The sequence below is a fragment of the Narcine bancroftii genome, chromosome 6 (assembly GCF_036971445.1).
Source record: "Narcine bancroftii isolate sNarBan1 chromosome 6, sNarBan1.hap1, whole genome shotgun sequence".
Taxonomy (NCBI): domain Eukaryota; kingdom Metazoa; phylum Chordata; class Chondrichthyes; order Torpediniformes; family Narcinidae; genus Narcine; species Narcine bancroftii.
Genome location: NC_091474.1, coordinates 170,482,877 through 170,498,310, shown reverse-complemented (window position 1 = coordinate 170,498,310; position 15,434 = coordinate 170,482,877). Strand labels below are relative to the sequence as shown.

General features: G+C 40.4%; 1 protein-coding gene and 1 long non-coding RNA gene across 4 annotated transcripts in view; one reads left to right on the top strand and one right to left on the bottom strand.

Moving 5' to 3' along the window:
* LOC138736733 (chloride intracellular channel protein 5-like) overlaps positions 1-15,434 on the top strand; it is a 203,843-nt gene that overhangs the window by 91,131 nt on the left and 97,278 nt on the right. The window contains exon 1 of one of the 3 annotated variants that reach the window (XM_069886716.1): positions 6,072-6,186. The exons of the other annotated variants lie outside the window; for them this stretch is intronic. The gene's annotated coding sequence lies outside the window, so the exon portion shown is untranslated. Of the gene's footprint in view, positions 1-6,071; positions 6,187-15,434 lie in introns of those variants that run through there. 3 annotated transcript variants of the gene reach the window in all.
* LOC138737657 (uncharacterized) lies at positions 516-5,925 on the bottom strand. Its single transcript, XR_011341114.1, has 3 exons — positions 5,841-5,925; positions 767-908; positions 516-602 (listed from the first exon to the last, which is right to left on the bottom strand). It is a non-coding gene; the product is annotated as an uncharacterized lncRNA (long non-coding RNA).

Genomic DNA, 15,434 nt, shown 5'->3' with positions numbered 1-15,434 from the left:
CATGGCTGTCCCACATTACAAATGTCTGATGTTCTCATTCCACCCAATTTCTGCAACCTCCTTCAGCCATACATCATATGTGATGCATTTAAACTCTCCAATTTCTAAATCTATGTCATCATCACACTCCCTCTATGCCATCATTAAAGAGTTAGTATTTAGCAATCTTGGTGTTCTGTACCCAGGACCTTTTGTTGGTTCACTGATAACAAACAGTAACATAAATATCAGCTGATTGTAAAATGAGACAGTAAGAATGAAAGAAGATCTTAATTGGACTTATTTTTGGAGAATTATGTGATCATTGACTGTACATTTCTATTAACTACCAATATGAACTATAATGCATGTTTCCATACTAAAAAGTGGTAAGACTTTCTCAGACCTCATTGAATACTTTATTCTTTCCTTGAACATTATTCAGGTATCATTTAATCAGTGCATACAAATATATAAATTGTATTTAATAACATTTTGATCTTAATTGTGTAGTGAAACTGTGATATTCTTGGTGGCTCAGGTGGAGGTATTTTCAGACCACTTCCCTCAATTTTCAAACATTGCTTGAATGGGCTTTAATGGGCACCTGTTGAGTAACTCCACTGAGAAGTAAAAGAACATTTGTTGTCATTATATGGAAACCTCTAATGTACTAAGGATTAAAAATTCAAGCTATTTGCTTAAGGTGAAAGGTTTAATGGTTGGAAGGTTTACTGATTGGAAGATGTGGGGGGAAAATAGTTGAACTTGTGATGTGTATACTTACCGTACTTAATCTTCCTGCTCAATCACTTGCTACATTAGGCATATCTGAAAGACATTCTTCATTGTGACTGCCACTGAAGTTGTCCCACAAATTGATCAGGATCTGTTCTTTTGCTGAAGATCCTATTTCACTTCTTGAGCACCTTTACCATATAAAATTTTCATGTGAAACAGTGAGTTAATCTCCACCACCCCTTATTTTTAATTTTCTTTAAATGTTTCCATGGTAAGAAAAAACTGGTAAAACAATTGTTCAGGAAAGTAAAATGCTTGATGACCAGTCTGAGAATGTATCAGATTGCAATTAAGTAATGTATTTGTTTACTTAAATTTCCTACATTTTCATAACACATAAAATTATGAAATACTTTATGGAGAAAATTCCCAGCAACATAAGCCCCTTTCAGATTTACAAGTGATTCCAGGAATTAACTGCCATCGGCCTTTAAAGTGTCGAGTGTGAAGGCAAAATCAGCTCAATGCTGGTGTCAGATGACATCATGTCATGCCGGGAATTGACATCCTCAACCCCAAGTACAATCCCTGGCGTCTGTAGACACGAGCATTGCAATCAGACAATGTGAAACGAGTAATTACATTGTGGGATTGAAATGACCCAAGTTTTTACTTGAGGACAGGAACATGAAGGAAGAAAAGATTAAAAAGGTATAAGCTTTGTCATGGGAAAGTTGCAGTGGAGAGAGAGGGGAAATAAATAGCAACAGTGGACAATTTTTAAACAGCGTGGGAAAATTGATTGCGCTATAGCGCACAATTTATAAAGACCGTGGGGGGAAAAAAGCAATGGCGAGCCTGTCTTCCCAGAATGCCATCTAGCAGAGAAACCCCTCTATGAATGCTCCATGCATGCAGCTGGGCATACGGCCCTTTATCTGCCGCATGGAATTGTGGGAGGGGAGGTCAGCCATCGCTTTTTCCTCACTGTATTTATAAATTGTATGTGATAGTGCTACCAACTTTCCCACGCTATACAAATTATGTGCTATTGTGCTACAAACTTTGCCATGCTATATAAATTGAGTGCTAAAGCGCTACCAACTTTTGCACCCTGTTTAAAAATTGTCCGTTATTGCTATTTATTGTAGCACTTTTGCACGGTCTCTTACAAAGGTTTGTATCAGTCGGAACAACAACAACAACAGGCTGAAAGACTCATACTTTGCTGTACATAAAGCTTAATTATGTTATAATTAGGCATGATTAATTTTGTTCAAATATGGGATCATAATATATTTATCAGGATTTGGGGCAGGTCCACCATCACTCGATGTGTCATGATGTCACTGGTAGAAGGGAGAACAGTCCTAACCCCAAGGATTCCTCCTTGCAAGTGCAAAAGCATTGAGTGTCCCAGTAAGGAGTGGTCAAGTGTGAAAAGCCAAACCCCCATTTCTATCCCAGGGGGGGTAGTATCATTGCCGATTCATTTTGAATCGGTATACCAGGGTCACCCAATGAGAACGGTACACTTGAAATGCCAGGTCTAATTATGTCACGTTGAAGGTGTTCTTGCATGCATGCAGGAACGTGAAGGAAACAAAAAAATATTCTTCCAAATTACAACACTGATTTAAAAAGAAGGTATAAACTTTGTATTCAATTTATTAAATTCGCAATCCTGATCGATGTATTACGATCTTGTATATAAACAAAATTATTCATGCTTAATTAGCACATAATTGACCTATATAACTCCAGTATTAGGGAATTGTAGCGGGAATAAAGTACATGAATAAGAGCATGGGAAAAAATGCACATAATTTAATAAAACATATGTGCACAATTTATAAAGGACAGTGAGAAAGTGGATTGGCCATAAAACACATTCACGGACATTTATAGTGACAGCAGGGTTGAAATACATGCACAACGAAGTGGGTTCATACCACAATCAGGGGTAGATAGATGTCTGTGAGAGACAGAGGGAAAGGAGGGAAAGATGGGGAGAGAGAAAGGGTGGGAAGGGAGAGAGAGGGAGATGGAGAGAGTGGGAGAGAGAGAGAGAGAGAGACTACAGGCAGGCAAGGAAGTAGCTGCCTTTTCCTCTCATGGATTTTGATGAATATTTGCTAGCCACTTAATGGAAATCGTTGGAAAAGGACTGAAAGCCATGATTATTAATTATCCCAGAGTTATTGGCATTCTAAAGACATGCTTGGTGCTTAAATTGTGCAAAACACACCCAAGTTGTTTTTCTCCATCTTAGCTGCTGAATAGCCATTTGTTTTTAAAGACACAAAATTTAAATTGAAGACCTGTGTCATTAAATCTTCAATTATTGATTGGGAGGATGGCATAAAATATACAAACAGAGAATTGTACTATTTCAAAGTACAAATTTATTGTCAGAGTACATACATGACATTACAAACAACCCCGAGTTTTTTTTCCTGTGGGCCAGGCAGAATTTTTATTGGTAACTGTATTCAAGAAAAAATAAATGTAAACAAGTTGTGAAGAAAAAAAGTAATAAGTAATGTGCAAAGTAAGTGTCTTTAAATGAGTCTCTCATTGAGTGTTGTTGAGGAGTCTGATGGTGGAGGGGTATCAGCTGTTATTCCCTCAGTGCTGGTCAAGTAGCTACAAACTCTGGGCCAATGCAACCCTCTCTGCAAGTGGATCCTTGACTTCCTCGTCGGAAGACCACAGTCAGTACAAATTGGAAACAACGTCTCCTCCTCACCGATAATCAACACAGGCACCCCCGTCCCCCCAAGGATGCATGCTTAGCTCATTGCTCTACTCATTATACACCCACGACTGGGTGGTCAGGCACAATTCCAGTGCTATCTACAAATTTTTCGATGACTCCACAGTTGTCGGCAGAATCACAAACAGCACTGAGGAAGTGTCCAGGAGGGAGATGGATCAGCGCGTTGAGTGCTGTCACGCCAACAACCTTACACTCAACATTTGCTAAACCAAGGAGATGATTGTGGACTTTAGGAGAACCTGATCCTCATCGACTGCTCAGTAGCGGAGAGGGTCAAGAACTTCAAATTCCTGGGTGTCAACGTCTCCGAGAATCTGTCCTGGAGCCTCCATTTCGATGCAAACATGAAGAAAGCTTGCTAGTGGCTATACTTTGTGAGGTTTGAGAAGATTCAGTATGTCTCCGAATGCTGAAACTTCTGCAGGTAAACTGTGGAGAGCATTCTGGCTGGTTGAATCTCTGTCTGGTATGGAGGTGCCAAGGCTGATGTCAAGAAAAAAAAACTCCAGAGGTTTGTTAACTCAGCCTGTGACATCACACCCACCAGACTTCACTCCATCGAGGACATCTACATGAGGCAGTGTCTTAAAAAGGCAGCCTCTATCATCAGGGACTCCCCCCCCCACTACCTAGGTCATGACCTCTTCACTCTGTTACCATTGGGAAAAATGTACAGGAGCCTAAAGATGAGCACTCAGCAGCTCAAGGACAGCTTCTTCACCCCCCCCACCCCACCCCTGCCATCAGATTGTTGTAAAGTGGTGTATATGAATGTTTCCACTGTGATGCTGCCGCAAAACAACAAATTTTGTGAAGTGTCCGTGACAATAAATTCTGATTCAGTTTCTGAACCTGGTAATGCAAATCTTGAGGCACCTATACCTCTTTCCTGATAGCAGCAGTGAAAACAGCACATTCTGGGTGGTGTGAATCCTTGATGACGGCTGCTGCTCCTATAGCAGGGTTCCACGTAGAGTTTCTCAAAGGTGGGCAGAGTTTTGCCTGTGACTTAGTGGGCTGTATCTACCTTTTTTAGAGTTTTCTGTTCAGAGGTATTGGTGCCCCCTTACCAGGCCATGAAGCATTCAGTCAGCGCTCTTTCCACTACACATCAGAGGAAGTTTTCCAATGTTATACCGAACGTCTGCAAGCTCCTGAGGAAGTAGAGATGCTGATGTGAATTCTTCGTAAATAATTTAGTACGGTAGGTTCAGGAAAGGCCCTCCAAAATGGTGACTCACGGGAAATTAAATATGCTCACTTTCTCCATCTCTCATTTCCTCCAATGATCACTGGATCGTACAACTCTGCTTCTCCCTAACTAAAATCTACAATCAGCTCCTTGATTTTGGTGACATTGAGTGAAAGGTTGTTGTTAGTACATCATTCAGCCAAGTTTTCAATCTCCCTCTTGTCTGCTCTCTCATTGCCTCATCGTCAGCAAATTTCGTGGTGGTGGTGGTGTTGTTCTACTGATCCATACAGTCATGAGCGTAAAGCGAGTAAATCAGGGGGCATAGAACGCATAAAAATTGGTGCTCCAATGCTGCTGGAGGTTGTGGAGGAGATGTCCTTGCCAATCTGCACTGATTAGGGTCTGGAGGTGAAAAATCCTAGGATCCAATTACATAGTGGGGTACTGAGGCCCTGTTTAAATTGTTTGGCTGGATGTTGTGCCTGAAGTCTTGATTCTGATTGACTTTTGTAATTTCACTCTTGCTACGTTCTTTGATAATTGAAATGTTTGTGGATTGACTTACTCTATCACAAATTTTTATCATTCCAAAGTGCTATTTGATACCATAACTAATCTGCTTATTATTTGAAGGACAATAACATGACTTATCAGTGCAAGCCTGCCTCTCTTTGTTCCTTTCAGAGCACTGATGTCATAGTTATTCTGCATTGAATAACTGTAGCTTCACCTATTTTGTTAAAGCCCATTTCCTCTCAACTGACTTTTTTTTTGTCTTTGTGTTTCTCTCTATGTCAAACTGTATTTTTAATGGTCCACTCCAGGCAACAGCTAGTAAGTTTCTTCTTGCAATATGTCATGGATCATAAATTAAGTTTTGGCCTGTCTTCATTTCCCTCCTCCATGTTGCCTCTTACTGTTGTCTCAAAAGGGCCATTTCTTGGCATTTTGCTTGTATGCGAGAACTTCACATTTGTAGGATCTACTCTGTCCTCTCTAAGTTCAGAGTGCAAGAGTACCAAAAAATGGCCAGCTTTGTGGCTTGCATGCTGTTCAAACATTCACACCTAGGGGGTAGTAGGGAGCTGACAGATGCTGTATAAATATACTTAAGAGCAAAAAAAAAGTGCATACTGGAAAACTCACTTGTTTACTAACTTTTCCCAGTTCTAATGAAACATAATTGACTTGAATTGCTCATTATATTTCTTTGTCCACAGCTGCTGCCTGAACTGAGCCATTGTAAAGTTTTCTGAAAATGACAGAAATTTTGTAAACATCATCATATACTCTGACATCACAGAGCATGTTCATGCCATTTGTGGGAGGTATTGTATCAAAGCTGGCCAGTTCTTGCACAAACTGAGAAAGCAGGTTATCTGAAATTATTACATCCATTGTTGAATTCAGAGGGTTTTAATAGCCCAGAGGCAAGATAAGATGCTGATCAAGATTCCTCTATTGTCATACACAAAATTGCCTCCTGCCTTCTGTAAGTCAGACAAGTCACCATTAGTGTCACCCGGCACACTTTGCAGTACGAGAGAAAGAGAAACAAAAGCGAGTCCCTTCAGAGTCACTGAATGTCCGTGGATTCACCTCCTGCAGCCTCTGCGGTTGCACAGACTACATTTCAAACCAATGCCATCCTGAGCTCCAGATCCAAACCTCCAACACAATTAGCCTTCAGTACCTGAAGCTCTTTGGGGGCCCTTCTTGCATCAGAACCCTCTCAAATTCCAGTTCCGATACCTGGTTCCCACGAGCCAATCTCTGGCAGCTTATGCGGGTCCTTTGACCACAAGGCACCAGCAGCCTGCAGCCTGTCAGTTTTCTTTGACTGCAAGTCACTGACCACCAGCAGCCTTTGTGGGTCCCACAGCTGCTGACTCCCTTGCTGGTCCGCTACATTGGTCACCTTCCCTGTAAGGTCGTCTCTTCCGCTTTTCTTTCTCAACAGGGTTGCTCTCCCTGTTTCTGGGGCCCTGAACCAGTCCATTGTTTCCTCGGAGCCTGCAACCCTTCATGGCCACTGCCAGCACAGGTGCTGCCATCTGGAACACAGGCATGTGGTTGTAGGATTTCAGTTTTAAAAACATGGAACTGCCAGAATTAGGACTGGTTAGTTGAACCCTTTGGAGCAGCGCTGTGACTCCGGTCTTCACTCTCCCAGATCCACAACAGTGTTGAACATTGTAATTGGACAAAGAGATCACTGTAGGAATGTAGGATTGGAAAATCAAAGTTCTAGGCAACTGAAAATGTGGGTCATCCCAGAAGACTAAACAGAGGTTTTCTCAAAGTGGATAGCCAATCTGTGTTTTGCTTCTTTAATGGATAAGCCCAGAATTGGAACAAGTGCAAGTAAATAATCTGGAATATTTGTTAAGATTCCTGGATGGTAGGAAGGGAATAAGTGAAAAAGCAGTTGTTGCATCTTATTGCATGTGGCATGGAGGTGTGCCATGAAAAGAAGAATAAGTATTGTTGGGATGAGAAAACTAAGGACCAAAAGGGAATTTGGGTGGTGATACTTGCACTAGCTTCTATACTAACATTTTCACACTGAAATTAAGAAATGTTGTATGAATGAGGATCGCTCATTGGAGACTGCTGTAACATTTATTCTGTGCATTGTAGTCTCTTTTATTTCAGTTTCAATAATCCAAACAAATTATTACAACACACTGGAAAAAAGGTCACTATAGCTATCAACCAACACAATATATGGAGATGAGTGGAAAGTTGAGATGGAGATAGTCAAGTCATGGACATGCTGGCAGAGGATAACTTGTTGAATGTGGTGATTGGGGGAGCCAAGGTTAAAGTACTTTGTCCTTGTCATGGATGGATGGGGGGGGGTGGTTTGAAAAGGAAATCCATTAAATAGAGAGGTGGTTGAGAACCCTGTCAACTACGGTGGACAGAAAAGCATGATTAAGGGCCAAGGAAGCCATTTTGGAAACACTGTCTTTTTTTCCCCCCAATGATAAGACATCAGTGTATTTGAATATATTTGTAGAAACTGAAAGGATGGAATAAACATGCTCCAGTGTGCAGGATGAGAGGAGATGCAGCCAGGACAGCAGTGGAGGTCTGCAGGCCTGTAATGGGTGTAGATGGATATAATGTGGTGGTGAAGTTGGTGGTTAGTTTTCTTCTGTTCGGCTGATGCATTTGAATAATAGGTACTTTAAATTATGATTTGTTTAAAACACAATGCAAGGCTTTCAATTTGGCAGCGCAAGTTTGATGGTATTGATTTTGTTTTTCTTTTATATTAAATGCCATGTTCTGCAGGTTTATCTTGTATCACTTGTCTCAAGATATTGTGTTCATTGATAACTATAATGACTTTTCTATGTGTTGCAATAACTTGTTTTGATTATTGAAACTGAAATTAAAGAGAACTGATAGCACTACAATATACAGAATGAATGTTACAGCAGTCTCCAATGAGTATGATTCTCATTCATACAACATCTCGACATAATTTTCTGTGAAAATGTTAGTATTAGTATACAGTTTCACTGATCTTAATGAATGAAAGTCTTGTTGAAATCTATATTGTACCTTATGAAGTCATTAATCAATAAGAGAGAACAAAGGCCAAGCAATTGTTAACCTTCTCTCAATACTGGATGTGGTGTAAGTGCTGGAACACATCTTAAAAATCTATTATTTAGCAGGATAGATACAATTAATTATTCTTTTTAAAAAAATTGTCATTCTAATTGCAACAGAATTATTACTTCTTTGAGATGTGTTTCACAAAAGAGGCCAGCATTTTTTGTCCATTTGTAATGATGTCCTTGAGATGGTGGTTGTGAGCTGCTACCTTGAGCTACTGCAGTCCTGGTGAAAATATTACCTCAATTCTGTTTAAGTTGGAAATTGAATGCAGTGACAATGAAGGAATGGTGATTATCTTTCCGTGTCAGAACTGGCTGTGTCTTGGAGAAGAACCTTGGAATATTCCCAAGCAGTTGCTTGTCCTTCGATATCTTCCAGGTAAAGGTAGTGATTTTGGGTTGTGCTGGTGATGTTACCTGATTGAATATTTGCCTTGATGGCACATATTGTAACCACTGGAGGTTAAGGGGATGAATGTTTAGGATGGATGCCAAATGGTCTGCTTTGTCCTCCTGGCTATTGTTGAACTTCTTTAGTGTAGTGAAGTTCTAGAAGCTCTACCCACCCAGGTAGACGATGGAAACATTTCTGAGTGGGGAAATGTTATCAGAATGTTAACCATTTAGTGAACTGTTTTGCTGGTTCATTTGAGTTTCTGGAGAGTGAAACCACCTGTCACCTGGTGATGTTTATTGGAGGACTTTGTAATGGGAGGAAAGTAAAACACAAAAGTCTGCAGACTCTGTGATTGTAGTGGAAACACAGAAATGGTGGAAGAACGCAGCAGGTCCCATATCGTCCATAGGAGGTAACAATTTACCACTGGTAATTCGGGTCTGAGCCCTACAACAATCACAGTATCTGCAGACTTTTGTGTTTCACTCCTGAGTAAAAAACAGGCTGAATTAAAAGGCTGGAGAGAAGGAAAGAAAGGTCAGGGAGAGGAGCACAGACCAACAGACAAAATGTGTTAATTGGACATGGATAAGAGGACAGGAGAGAGGAAAGGTAATAATTGAGAGGGGGAGGTGGGGTTTGGCTCTGTGAATGCAGAGCTGGAGTAAAAGGAAAGAGACAGAGCTAGAGGAAACTGGAGGTCTCTGTTAATGTCATCTGGTTGGAGGGTGTCCAGATAGAAAATGGGTGTTGTTCCTCCAATTTGGGGGTGATCTCTGTTTGGCAGTGCATGAGATCAAGCACAGACTTTTCAGCAAGGGTAAGGGGTGGGGAATTGAAATAAATGGCCACTGGGAGATCCCCGCAATTATGGTGGACAAAGCAATCGCCTTATCTCTCTGATAATGGGTATGGGAATGTGATTGAATGTCAGATGACATTCCTGGTAATTACCTTGCACTTCAGAGGCACAAATATAATTTGGCAATTAATATGCCAGACTGTTTTCAAGTTTCTGCTTCCTGCATTCATGGTCTGCTTTATTGTGTGATGTGCGGATTGAATTAAAAATTGAGAATATTAGAATTTTTGACTACCTGATGGAATGTCATTGATGTAATTTAGGATGTTTATGTATTGCCTGGAGGTACTCCTGTAGCAATGTATTATGGCTGGGATGATTAACCTCCAACCATCTTCCTATATACAAGGAAGGACTACAAACTTTGGAGAGTTTTCTTGCCAATGTCTCTGACAGTTTTACCAAAGCACACAACCACCTTCTACTCAAGTCTTTGGTGTGGGGCACCGACTGGAATGGATTCATTATTATTTTTAGATAATTTAAGTTACTTTGACCTTTAATTACTCACAGATTTTTGATTTCTGTGTGAGTGATGCTGTTTGGTAGTTTTGCAAGATTTTGATAACCTGAACATACTGCCCACCTTGTTTTGTATGAGAGTAGCTAGTGCATTGAGCTTTAAAATTCACTTTTTCAAAGGTGATTTAACTTGAAAGCATTCAGGTAAAAAATATAGTCCTGAGTAACAAGCAAACATTTGGCTGTTGCACTCATGAAAACTTCTGAAGTTGGATCGACCTTGTGGAGAATTAACCCTCAGAAAGCGACTGGCCCAGACTGAGTCCCTGGAGGTATTCTGAGAGGCTATGTTGATCAACTTGTCGGCATAGTCATTTCTTCTCTCCTTGCAAAAGACCATAGTTGCCACTTTTTTTCAAAATGCTACTGAACAAAATCACAATAATGGTCCTAAATGACTGGTAGCTGTGACTTCCATCATCTTGAAGTGCTTTGAGAGGCTGGCCATGGCTCATATCAACTTGAGGCTCCTAACTCACCTTCACCTGTTTCAACTTGCCTGTCATCCCAAAAGGTTCACAGCAGTTGATTTTATTTTTGATTTTTAATGTTGTATTTAATATCCTGACAAATTATAATCATATATAGGCGGCACAGCTAGTGTAGCGATTAGTGCAGGGCTATTACAGTGACAGCGATCTGGGTTAGAATCTAGAGTTGTCTGTAAGGAGTTTGTACATTCTCCCTGCTTGGTTTCCTCCGACTGCTCTGGTTTTCTCTACCCTTTAAAATGTATGAGGGTTGTTGGTTATTTGGGGGTATAGGATAGTCTGGCCTCATGGGCACAAGGGGATTACCATGCTTTACATTTAATTTAAAAAAATTGAGTATGGGTACAAAATCAAAGTGTGTGTGTCTGTACCACATTGTTAAGCAGAATGGATTAACAATATCACCAATCATTCACTGAAAGGAAAGGACTAAGCAATGGATGTTCAAGCACTTCTGGTTGAAAAGTTAGCTTTTAAAAAAAAAAACTGGGTAGTGGGACATATGAGTTAGGACATAATCATCCAATTGATAAGTTTATGGAGAGTTGATTATGAGATATTGGCGAAAGGCAAAGGAGGAAAAACCCATCACCCAACCCCAACCAACCAATTTTCCCCTGCAACCGCTGCAACCGTGTCTGCCTGTCCCGCATCGGACTTGTCAGCCACAAACGAGCCTGCAGCTGACGTGGACATTTACCCCCTCCATAAATCTTCGTCCGCGAAGCCAAGCCAAAGAAAGAAAGAAGAAGATTGGCGTGAAGCATGTCATAGTAATAATATGAAGCATAAAGATATATATGAACGCCTTGGCAACAGATGTTGTAGTTGGGATAGCATTGGACAATTGTCCATGATGCATATGTTAGGACTGAATACTGTTTCCCCCAGCTTGCAATGACAACATGTGAAGCTCAGTATTATGTAGGTTGAAATGACAGCTTAATTGGCACCCTATCATCACCCATCATGTTAATGCATTCTATCCTGTGGATTGTATGCAGAAGGTGCAATGCAGGAATTTGCTGGTACATCTTTTGCTCAGTCACTATTATTATCCACAAGCCAAGAGACTAGATGGATGGCAGTGGTGTTACCGTCACCTGCATGCTCCTCTCCACCCTGACCTGGCAATATCCATCATTATTATTGTGTTAAAATAGTGGAGTTTCTGGGTTTTCCTTCCATGCTTGGAATGAGTTTCTAGCGAGGTGGCAGGGATTAGCAATAAAATGCTGACCTTTCATGAATATGTTTATCAATAAAACAAAATCCACACATCAATTTAATGACTTGTTCAAACTTCATAGTATTTGTTACAGATCAATTTTATCAAATAGCTATGGAAATTGATCTCAATTCAAACATGAGAAGAAATAGTTTCTGAAGAGAGGCCTGCTTGCCTTATTGTTGATTTCCTACTTTATTAAACTGGGCATGAACATTCAGTTGGGGGCAATGTCTGGTGCAAATTAGGAAAATGTGCACCAAAAATGTCCAGTGTCAAAAACATGAATGATAGTGAATAGGGCTAAGAAATTTGATAGATTATTGTATGATCTCAAACTTAAAAGCTGGCGTGGAATGTATTGGCATTAAATTTTGAGGTTCCAGTTTGCTGGTGCTAAATTACAAGACTATTAATCCAGAGTTGCAAATATTAATACACATTGGCAGATATGGAATTTAGAGTAAATTTATAATCTTGAATCGAAAAAGGAAATTAATTATTGGCAATGATTACTATTTTTTTTTAAATCTTTATCCAGTCTGGCCAGCAATATATGACTGAAATGCTGTTAAAAATACAATAGCGAGCCAATCATTTCAAGTGCAATTAGGAAGGTACAACAAATGCTGACCTGCCAGTCTTGTCCAGATGGTGAAAATGAAAACTGAATATTTCTTTCAAAGAGGATTTGGACAATGATTTCTCTTGTAGATCATTTAATGCAGGGATGGCAGCTGAAGGTGAATCTGTGATTACAGATGAAAAATCAAAATCTGCATATGCTGGAAATATGAAATAAAAACTGAAAACAATTGCGTCAATGCTTAAATGTTTGCAGCATTTTCTGTTTTCATTGGTCGTCCTTCAGATAGCTTGGATATGTTGTCAGAAGTTTGGATGTGGGTTAACTAAGGCTGTGAAAAGTCTGCTAACTGTTTCTGACAATTGCTGGAAAGATGAAAGTGATATAATAGAACTGATTTTTGTGCTAAGGATGAAAGACTAGTGGTCTTGGTCTTCCAATTTTCTGGCAATGGCAATTATTTGTACAGTTGAAGATTGAAAAGGTGCAATTCAGGAAGGCATTGTTTCATTACTTACAAAAATAAAGATCTGGTTTTCCCTGATGGCTTTCATAAATGGAATTTGAACTGGGGCGTGTAGAATGTGAGTTGGCAGGTAATTCTTCATTCTGTAATTGGTCCAAACTTGAGCTTTGACTGTAGCTAAAAATAGTTGGTGTATAAAAGGTGTAGAAAATTCAGCAGACTCTCCCAGTCTATTGCTGCTGCTTTTTCTAAGGTACTGCTTGACTTGCTTTCATATGTCCCTGGCAAAGCATTTGGGTTTAAATCCAAAATGTTTTAACACCTTAATGTTTTCACTACACCTCTTGAGGGCACCAATATATGGCATATCATCGAAGATGAACACCGATGATGTGATCTTGAGCAGATACACAAAGTCTGGAGAGACTTAAAGAGGGTTAAGCAGCATTCATGGAGAGATCCTCTCATTAGTCTTGATGAGGGATTCCAAATCAAAATGTTGACTGTTCTTTTTCTCCCACTGATTCTGCTCAACCCACTGAGTTCGCCCAGCAGATTGGTCTTTTGCTCCAGATTGCGCATCCTCTTGACTGACATTCTTTAAGCATAGTTTCAGAAAAAAGATTAGAAAAATTAAGAACATGAATTTTGTAATTTCAGGATTGCTCCCAATGCCACACTATAACAAATACAGAAACATGGAAACTTGCTTGAATTGTTGTCATGTGCGCAGAGACTTAATGTGCCATAGTGACACCTGACAAAAGTTATCATGTATTAGTACCATTTTGGATCCACAGAGAAAATTCAAAGAAAAAGGTAATAAGATTAATCAAGACAATGGTAACATTTACCTTTGACATAACAGGCAAATCAAATTTAAAACTGAAATAAAACATAACAGCAGCTTCCTGATGGGAATCCAGCACGGCCTTCGCTCCAGTCATAACCCAATAGCTGTATGATCTGGTCACTTCTCCTCTCTCTCCCTTATGTCAGGCTCTCCCTGTTCACACCTATCTCTGCTGCCAAAGCCACTCGACTGTTTTCAACTGCCACTGCTTCCCCTGCAGGACTTCTGGGTGATCTATCTTTTAGCCTCCCTGCAGCACTCTAGGATTTCTCTAGCACTTTTGTTGTTGTGGCCTCCATCAGTCATGGTTGACCAAACATACAAGTGAAACTGGAGTGGAATGGAAATCTGTCTGTTACCCTTGCAGTGGGACCCCCCCCCCCCTCCCCCCCACCAACTAATGACAGGTCCAAAGGAAGGACGAAAGTCGATACATTTTAGTGCCAGCAGCATCGCAGGAGTTGCCGTGCTGGTGCTGGGTACAGCAGTCAGCCACCTTTGGGACTTCGACTTCAGATTTATCAACCCAGAACCTTTCTCATAAGCAAGTATAGCCACAAGGCAGTGGAGGTTTGAAATCGGAGTTTTCCCTCTCCTAGATGAATTACCATCTATGGTTAACAAGCCCCTTCTGCTTGGAGCAATTGGTTTCAAGGCGCCAGTGTCCCGCCTTTGCCTCTTCTCCTGTCAGTGAGAACTGCTCCACTGGGCATAAGAACTATGGCACATGTGAAGGCCAGGAGTTGGGCTTGGTTGTCAGAGGCTGTTTGAGACGCATACCATGAAGAGCATTTGTGTAGCAGTGGGAACTCTTCTCCACTACCATCCTCCGGTCATGACGGTCTTTAGAGCACTTTTGTATATTACATTACAATCACAGCATCTGCAGACTTTTCTTTTGAACAACAATATTTAATTAGATGATGGAGGCATAATTCAAATACTGACTTAAAGAAGATGCCCAGCACATTTTTTAGAAAATGATTTCTAAAAAGCAATGAAGGGGATTTGGACAGAGTAGGCATGCTTTACTGTATGAGGAAGGTAGGTAAATTAAAGGTATAAAATACACGTTTAAGGTGTTAACCCTTGGATAAACTGGGAGCCCTTGTGGAATTGATTGTAGCTGAGGAAAGATGCATTAAAATGATCATCATTATTTACATTCAACTGACCACTGACCAAGGTGGAATGTATCCGAAAAATTACAAAGCATTGGTGAATGATATACTGTCGGAATACTGCTAGATGACAAGAAAGTCTGCAGACGTTGTGAATGCATTGTACTGCTAGATTACTGGAATGTGGCTTCCAATTATCAATAAAGTGAGTGGGATAAATCTGCCATTGGAGCTTGTTTGCATAGATGATGTACACCTGGCAGTCTCATTCTATTTTGGTGGGGGGGGGGGAAAGGGGGGAAGCATCATTTCCAAATGAGAACAAGGAAAAGAGCTTGGAGATGACACACCTTTGCAAAAAGAACCCAACAATTTTCAAAAGGTTGCAGAGGGGATGTTGCCTGGGTTGGAACAAGTTCAGTTATGAGGAGAGACTGTCCTTGGACTGGAAGAGGTTGAGAGGGAAAACAAAAGACATACATAAAACTGAGGTGTGAAGGTAAAGATAGGTACAGAAAGACTATTTGAGAATTTCAAAGTACTGGATGATGGGATTAACACAGAAACTGGTCAGTGCGGATG